The following is a 9434-nucleotide window of genomic DNA, read 5'->3' as shown; positions in this document are numbered from 1 at the left end:
AAAAAAAAAAAAAAAAAAAAAAATCCATTACAGGAATGTTCATTTGTTTCTACTTTTTATTGGAAAATAATTGAAACACCTTAAATATCCAGTGATGGAAGACTGATTAAATAAATAGTAGTATACCCAAATAGTGGAATACAGTTCAACCAGTAAAAACTGATTAAAAAAATGGTACTAATGAACTTGTTTACAAAATAGAAACAGACTCACAGATCTTGAAATCAAGCTTATGGTTACCAAAGGTGAAACATAGGGGGAAGTGATAAATTAGGAGATTGGGATTAAGATGTACACACTACTATATATAAAATAGATAACTAACACGGACCTACTGCATAGCACAGGGAACTTTACTCAATATTCTGTAATAACCTATATGGGAAAAGAATCTGAAAAAGAATGGTTATATGTATGTGTATAACTGAATCACTTTGCTGTACACCTGAAACAAACACAACCTTGTAAATCAACTACACTCCAATACAAATTATCAAAAATAAATAAATAAATAGAAGTAGCCTGGAAGAAAAAAATTTAAATAAATAAATAGTATAGCCAAGTAGTGGAATACTATGCAACCAGTAAAAAGCGTGCTTTCAGAGAGTAATAATGATGATAATAAAATATTCTTGACATATTGTTAAGCAAGATATGGACATAAATAATAAGGTCGTAGTTTTGTTACAAAATATTTATTAATGAAAAACTAGATGCAGTGAATTCCCTGGCGGTCCAGAGGTTAGGACTCAGCGCTTTCACTACTGGGGCCCGGGTTTGGTCCCTGGCCAGGGAACTAAGATCGGGCAAGACATGCAGTGTGGCCAAATTCAAAAAAATAAAAAGGAAAATCTAGATGCGAATGCACCAATGTATTTTCTCCATGTGGAGGAATTACAATATTATAATAATTTTTTTCCAAGTTACCTATTATGAATATGTATTACTGTACATACTTAGGAAAAGGTAAACAAATATTATTTAAAACCCTAGATTAGGTGTATAGTGGCTGACCAGAGAACCCTGGACATGGGGCAGCAGAAAGACCCACAGAAACTGCTCATTCTCTGATTTGCAACTGGATTGGTTCTTATGGAAGATATAGTCCACTGTGGGAGAAGGCAGGATGTTGTTTGCTTCTCTGATGACACAACCAGGAGAGCTGGAGCAATGGGCCAGCCAGGGACCTGAAGATGAACTCTGGCCCAGCTCCCAGCCTTCCAGCCGCTAGCTCTCAACTCAGCCTCTCAGATTAGTATACTCACACCCAGGAGACAGCATGCAAGGCCATGGTCAGAGGCCTCTGAAATGCAGTCATTCCAAATATTTAATGAGATTCTCTCTCTCTCTCTCTCTCTCTCTCTCTCTCTCTCTCTCTCTCTCTCTCTCTCACACACACACACACACACACACACACGCACACATGCTATATTGTTAAACCAGACTGTATACATATATATATATATATATATATATATATATTTATTTATTTATTTATTTATTTATTTTTATTTATTTTATTCTTTTTGGGCGTGCCGTGTGGCATGTGGGATGGTAGTTCCCTGACCAGGGATTGAACCCGTGCCCCCTGCGTTGGAAGCTCGGAGTCTTCACCACTGGACCGCCAGAGAAGTCCCCAGGATGGGTATTATAGCTTCCCAGAAAGCATTTGCATGTGCTTCCTCCATGCACTTGAGGGGCACTGTTGATACAGGACTACTGTCATCTTAATTTAGCACAGGCTCCGGACGCGCAGGCTCAGCGGCCATGGCTCACGGGCCCAGCCGCTCCGTGGCATGTGGGATCTTCCCCAACCGGGGCACAAACCCGTGTCCCCTGCATCGGCAGGTGGACTCTCAACCACTGCTCCACCAGGGAAGCCCCAGACTGTATATTTGATATAGTTTTATGGCACAGACACTTCAAAACCTCTCAGGCCTCCTGGATCAGGCCTCCTGGATGTCTGTTCATTTTACATTTGGGCTTCCTAGTAAAAGCAGTATCACCTCTCCTGGTATGAATCACACTCATCAGTGGCCCATGGAGCCATCAGGATGATGGGCACACTGCAGAGTGAGCCCCAGCACCAATGCCCCTGACTACAGCCAGAATCCTGCAAACCCCTCAGCTGCAACATTACAAGGTGACAGCCTGAAGTTGTCACCATCCCTGTCTGCTGCCCTCTGTTTCCAAGAGCAATTCTGAGACCCACCCAAATACCACACCTTCCCAAACCAGACCTTCCTCTGCCTGAATCGTTGGCTTTTCACTGCTCTGCCTGTTCCAGATAATTCCTGACCCATCCTCTCCTCTTTCTTTTGAGGTCACCTGAGAATGGGTTTTAGGGAAATGTGAGTTGTGGCCACATATTTGAGGGTAGGGAGACCAAGACTTGGCAGGAGTGACAAGAGTGAAAACTGCATATAAGAAGTAAAGGACAAATGCATTCACTTATGCACTGAGAGCCTACGTAAATATACTAGCTTCTCTGAACACAGTGCTGTGCAAGGGACACAGGCCTGTCCTTACGAGCCACAGAGGGTGCCAGACAGATAACTGTGAGCTCATATGAGAACAGCTGGGTGCAGCCTGTTCAGGAAAAGTAACACATGCTATTTAAAAACAACAAACACCCCAACATAAAACAAACACCCCAACATAATGAATGAATGAATGAATGAATGAAGACTTATAGCACAGTGGTCTGGCCCAGTTTGGGGGCAGGGAAGAGCCATTCAAACTGAGATCTGAGAAAAAGGATGGTCAGGAACTAACCCAGGGAAGACAGAGAGCTCCAGCAGGAGGGAGAACAAATGCTCAGGAGGGAGGGAGAGAGGGTCCTGAGGTTTTGGGACCAAAAGCACACAGGGAATTTAGGTCTGGTAGAGATAATTCTGGTTGTTTCTCCAGGAACAGTAAGAAGTGATGGGATTTTTTTTGTTTTGTTTTGTTTGGGTTTTTTTGCGGTACGCGGGCCTCTCACTGTTGTGGCCTCTCCCGTTGCGGAGCACAGGCTCCGGACGCGCAGGCTCAGCGGCCACGGCTCACGGGACCAGCCACTCCGTGGCGTGTGGGATCTTCCCGGACCAGGGCACGAATCCGTGTCCCCTGCATCAGCAGGCGGACTCTCAACCACTGTGCCACCAGGGAAGCCCAGAAGTGGTGTTTTAACTACCTCTGGCCTCCTGGGTGGCCCAGATACAAGCCCCATCTTTCACTTCTGAGCAGGCCAGTTGAGCTGCATCAGTTCTGAGTGGACGTGTTAAGAGAACACTGGCCTGAGAGCACTGGGGCCCCACTGGCAGGAGGTCATTGGACCACAGCCATGGACACAGTGGGAGGAACTGGAGGCATTTAGCTGGAGAAACTGGTCTCTGCCTTGAGCAGTTCAAGCCACCTCGTAGCAGACAGAGGATGGCTCGGAGTGAGCCTGGAGAGCGACTCCCTGTCCACAGAGGCAAACTGCGGGGCTTGGAGGAAGAACCTGGCCATGGTGAGCGCTGCCCATGGCTCCTGGTCTCAGGAGGCCACACAGTGCCTCCCCATCTCTGGAGGCAGGCGCTGGACATGTCGGGGAAGCTATGGAGGGGCTTCCGCACTGGGACCCTACAGTTTCCCTCAGGAGGGCTCAGAGTCCCCAGGTGGAACCTAAATCTGGCCCTCACCTTCACGCTTTTCCTCCCGCTCTGCCTTGGGCCAAAGATGTGTGTATGTGACTCTCACTGTTGCAAGGGCAATAAAAAACAGGCAGACAAAAGCATCCAAGTGGATTAGGCATGAGTCAGTGAGAGGTCTAAGGGTGGTCTAGCCAGGGGCTTAAACTCTGTCCTGGGAACTAACTCGCAGCACGCCTGGACACGGGGCAAACAAATGCCCATCAGTGGCCCCAAGATCACACCTTCCTTTCAGCGACTGGGCAGAAAAGCTGCTTCTCATCCCTGGAGATTCAGGCATAAGTCCTGCATCCAACTCTCAGCTGGCCAGACCGGGCCACGGAACCACCCAGTACCAGCCTCAGGGGACTGGCTGGAGGCAGCTCACTGATTCAGGCTGGACCACAGGTTCTTCCTGGAACTGGGGCCAGTGGAGGGGGAGGGGGACGCAGTTTCTAATCACCCAAACATCACCATCACGGACTGAGTATATGGGAGAAGCACTTTCCTCCGAGGAAAACCAAAGTGCTATCAGTAGAAGAAGGAGGGGAAAGAGCTGGGCCATCAAAACCGACAGCTGTCCACTCCCTTACAGAAGGACACCCACTCATGGGCTCCCGGGTCCAGCCCCACCTCCCGCAGCCTCCGCTTCAGCCCCAGAGAGCGTCCCACCGGAAGTGCTTGTGGACAGCAGGAGGGGAGCATGTCACCCGGTTTACCCACCTTATCACATGCTTAGAAAAACCCACCTGTGAAGATGAGGTTCTCCACCCTCCACACTCATGTTTGCTGTTAAAACAGCCCCATCCCCTGCTCAGCACAGCGTTGCTGCTCTGAGAATGTACACCTTCCCTATGACTTAGCCTTCCAGACTCATTAGCACTAACAGCAGATGTTCTGACCTGAGGTGAGAAGGGACCCGAGTTTGGGGTTTTTCCCTGAGCTTTTCTTCCCACTTCTTTAAGAAGTTTTTCACAAAACATAGTATTTTTCTCTTTGGGGCCAAAAAAAAAAAATGGAATTACATGTCTGACTTTTCTCCCTTCTTATAGAAGTATTTATGATCTCTCTACTAAATAATGTATTTGAGGACAACTGTACATAATGTATAGGCATAAAATAGGATGCAAGATTTTAAATTATGTAAACCTAATTAGACTGAAAATCCTCTCCTATAGCCCCACATTTAGGCTTCCACATTCAAGGTACATGTTTCCTCCTTAGGTGAGTCAATATAGGTACCACTGTCCCAAAGATTCAAATTCATTACTGTGGGTGTTTGGATTTTTTTTAAAGCTTTTTTCTCATGCATACACACAGAAAGTTAAATGCTTTCTTTAATTTCTGAATGTGTAAGAAGATGTTCATGGATTTTAGAGGCACCAGACATGTGTGTGCAGAGTTTTCCCTTCTCTGCCCCCCTTCTCTCTATGGCTCCTCTGGGCGAGGGGACTGGATCGGGTAACAAGTAAGGTCAGGGAAAGTCATCTGGGCAGGAAGCAGCAGCTCTGACATGCTCTGAGCAAACTTTACGGCTTCCTCTTCACATGCCCTTTCGTCACTGGCACGCCTCTTCCAGGAAGGGGAGCTGCTTTGTGTCCCACTCTGCCTCTGGACCCAAGAAAGCCCAGCCAGTTAGCACCATATGACTAATTCAGACTCATTGTCATGGATCAAATCGCAGCAAAATATTTCCAGTTGCCAGTCTCTGTTTTCCAACTGTCCCTCTGTTATCCATCTAAGTAAACATTTGTTCTGCTTATCTTTTTTGAGCAAAGACATGAATCACTCGCCCAGAAGAAAGCGCAGCAGCAGCTGTCGCGTATTAGGAATCGACATTTGGGAACAGGGCCTGCTAAATGGGACACCAGTATGGGGTTCGCTTTTTATTTGTCCTCATCCTAGAAAAGGAAACTTAGGGCACTCTGGGAGACTCACAGCCAGGTCTGCCTACCATTTGTGGCAGGACCCTGGAACAACCAGAAGCCCCCTACTCAGAAATTCTTCTACTGGCTTGCCGAGGTACCTGAAATTCCACCCTTAGTGCTGCCCTTTGGCTGAAGATGCTATTTCCAGTAGGTTCATGGGACAGTGCTGTGGTTTTGCCTGAGGTGGCTACACATGGACCGGTTTGCTGTCATTGAAAGCATCTTGTGGAGCCCTCTGTCAGACCCTGGCTTCTAAGGAAGGATGGGAAGGAACCTTAAAATGAGGGGCTCTCAGGGTTTGGGGGCTTGTCTGGTTTTGCAGCAACTTGCATGGAAAACATATTTTCTAATAGGCTCTGTGCTGGGCATTTCTACAAGTTTCATATAGGTGATTTAATCCTCAAAACCCAATCAGCTGGGAGAAAAGTCGACATAGTCGAAGCAGGCAACAGACAAAGAAACAGAAGTTTTGGATCAGAGAAGGCTTTGGGCCTGGTGGATTTTCCAGGCTGGGCTTGGAAGGGCAGACAAGGTTGACCTAGGTGGGGAGGAGGGCAGACTACACTTAGGTGGAAGAAACAGCTTTTGCAAGTGTGAGTAAGATGGGGATGCTTGGGCATAATTCTAACGGACCAGTTGGAACCGAGCAGAGTTGAGGGTACAGATTCTGAGGAAGTCCCGAGCCCCTCTCAGGGCTCAGGGTCTAAACTGGACAGTCCCCTGCCCCTGGGGGGGGGGGGGCGGGTCGGGAAGGGCAGTGAATTCCATCAGTCTTCTGCAGCCCAATGCCTAGCAGGAATCTGCTTACCACAGGTGCTCAATAAGTGCATATTAGTGGGGAGATGGGAATGACTTTAAAGATGGTCTCCATGATCACAATTTAAAATTTTTTACTCAAAAAAGATAAGAATGAAAAGACAAAGCTATCGATTGGGGAAAAATTTTGTAAATCACTCATTCAATACAACAAAGCACTTGTACCTTTAAATATACAAAGAACCCTCAAAATGCAACTGTTAGAAAACAAACAACTCAGTTAAAAAATGGGCAAATACTTCAAGAGACACTTTACCAGAAGGATGTAAGGATGACAAACGGGCATGTGAAAAATATTCAACATAATTAGCCATTAGGGAAATAATGGCTGAAACTTAAAACCATAATGAGATACCATTATATACCTATTATAATGGATAACATTTAAAAAATACTATCAATACCAAGTTCTGGCAAGGCCTAGCAACAGAAACTCTCATGCATTGCTGATGGGAATGAAAAATGGTACGGTCACTCTAGAAAAAGTTTGGTCGTTACCTATAAACGTACACTCACCATATGACCCACACAGTCCTATTCCTGGGTGTCTTCCCAAGAGAAATAAAAATCTATCTTCACACCAAAACCTATATAAAAATGTTTGTAGCAGCAACAAAGAGAAACACATATTGATACATGCAATACTTTGGATGAATCTCAATGGCACTGAGCCAAGTAAAAGAAACCAGTCTCAAGAGGTTACATGCATGTGATTTGATTCCACTTCTGTGACATTCTTTTTTTTCTAATTTGTTTTTTTTTGTTCTCCTTTTTTCTTTTAACATCTTTATTGGAGTATAATTGCTTTGCAATGGTGTGTTAGTTTCTGCTTTATAACAAAGTGAATCAGTTATACATATACATATATCCCCATATCTCCTCCCTCTTGCGTCTCCCTCCCACCCTCCCTATCCCACCCCTCTAGGTGGTCACAGAGCACCGAGCTGATCTCCCTGTGCTATGCAGCTGCTTCCCACTAGTTATCTATTTTACATTTGGTAGTGTATATATGTCAGTGTCACTCTCTCACTTCGCCCCAGCTTACCCTTCCCCCTCCCTGTGTCCTCAAGTCCATTCCCTACATCTGTGTCTTTACTCCTGCACTTCTATGACATTCTTTTTATTTTTTTATTTTTTATTTTGGCGGTACGCAGGCCTCTCACTGCTGTGGCCTCTCCCATTGCGGAGCACAGGATCCGGACACGCAGGCTCAGCGGCCATGGCTCACGGGCCCAGCTGCTCCGCGGCATGTGGGATCCTCCCAGACCGGGGCACGAACCTGTGTCCCCTGCATCGGCAGGTGGACTCTCAACCACCGCGCCACCAGGGAAGCCCCAGGACCCAAGCTTTTAAGTGCCTGCTCCACGATGTTTGTCATGGGGTGCCCAGAGCAGCACCATCGATTAGGGTGCGGTCAGGGTGTGTGGGCAGTGCAGAGTCCACAACAAGAGACAGTAGTATCCGTGTCTGTCTTCCCCAGCAAGGGGGAAACTGCTTTGAACACCTCTGTGGTTCTGCCATCAGTGTGGGCTGGAGTGTGACAAGGGCCCTACCCTGGGACTCTGGGTCCTCAGTTATAAACTGGAAATGAGCAGCCTGCTCTGTTCCCAAGCTTGTTGGAAACAGACAGTACAAGCCCAGCCTCACTTGCCAGTGCCCAGCTGGGAACTGGGACCACAAAGACCATATCTGAATTTCAGCTGATACTTAGAAGCCTCCATCAGGATCCTCAGCTCAGAAACAGGATGAAATCCCCTTCCTCACTGGTCTCTGGAGGGAGCAGAGCAAGGCTGCTCTTCTCATCGAGCATCGGAGTCTGGAAGAACTTATCCCCTAAAGCCCAGACAACAGTTGGAGGGACCAGCCTGGAGAAGGGGTGCTGGAAGAGAAAGGCAGACCGACACCCCACACACCAGGCTCAGGGCTCCCCACTCTCGGGAACTAAAGAGGTGTGTTAGATCAGAGAGAGAAGTTCTAGAACTCTGATCCTTGTCCTACCTGTGACAGCCAAAGTTATTAGGTATTTAAGGACCATTTTCTTATTTTCCCCTTCTGAGGATCACTGACATTCATCTCATCTTTTTGTTTGTTCTAAGTCCTGCTTGTGAGCCCTTGACTGTGATGTTCCCCTGCCAGAAGTGTCTCCCCTCAATCTGACTCTTCTCCACTTCCAGGAAAGGGCTTAGATGGGAAGGTCACAGGCCCAGGAACCTGTAGCCCAGGACTTCAGAACTGAAAGCCCAAACTCTATGACCCACTTCCTCTTCTAAGCCACTTACTGTTGTACCAGAATTGTGCAACTGAGTCTTTTTAATGTGACTACAAACTCTCTGAGAACAGGAATTATATTAGGGTCAGCCAAGCTGTGTAACAAATAGGTCCAACATGCAAAGTTTCAACACAGTTGATTTGATGTTTATTTCCTGCTCACATGGCAGTCTTTGAAGTGTCACTCTGGGCCTCGTGCTCCTTCTAGTTTGTGGCTCCACTTTTCCCTGGCTCCTCCTTGTCATCTGTGTCCAGCTTATGGAAGCGGCAAAGGCATGGAGGAGTGTTCCCGGGGGCTTTTTATGAGTTAGGCCTGGAGGTAGAACACATCGCTTCTGCTCACGTTCCATCTGACAAAACCTAGACAGCCACACCAAACTGCAAATGAGAATGAGAGATGCAGTCTACTTGTGTCCCCAACTAGGGTGTGGCCTTGGTAGACCAGCTGTTCTGCTGCCCCATCCTCCTTTGATGCTCCACATCCCCCAGAGCCAGCAAGGAAAGGGACCTTCAGAGGAAGTTCCAGAGAACTTGGTGAGGTTGGCCCAAGGCTGCTGGTGCTCTACAGAGAGAGGAAGCTGGCCATGTCAGGGCTGAGCTCTACCTGGGGGCCCCTCACACCTGTACCTGTCGAGCTGCTCAGATGAGGTGGGCCCTGCAGCAGCTGTGGTTGCATCGGAAAACAGACTGAAGGCTGGTCTTGACATCCACATAAACCTCAGCCTGGCCTCTGCCCGCAGAGGTAGCATCTGTGCAGAAGTCCATGCTG

The sequence above is a fragment of the Lipotes vexillifer genome, unplaced genomic scaffold (assembly GCF_000442215.2).
Source record: "Lipotes vexillifer unplaced genomic scaffold, Lipotes_vexillifer_v1.1 scaffold182, whole genome shotgun sequence".
Classification (NCBI taxonomy): Eukaryota; Metazoa; Chordata; class Mammalia; order Artiodactyla; family Lipotidae; genus Lipotes; species Lipotes vexillifer.
Note: the sequence above shows the minus strand (reverse complement) of the source record.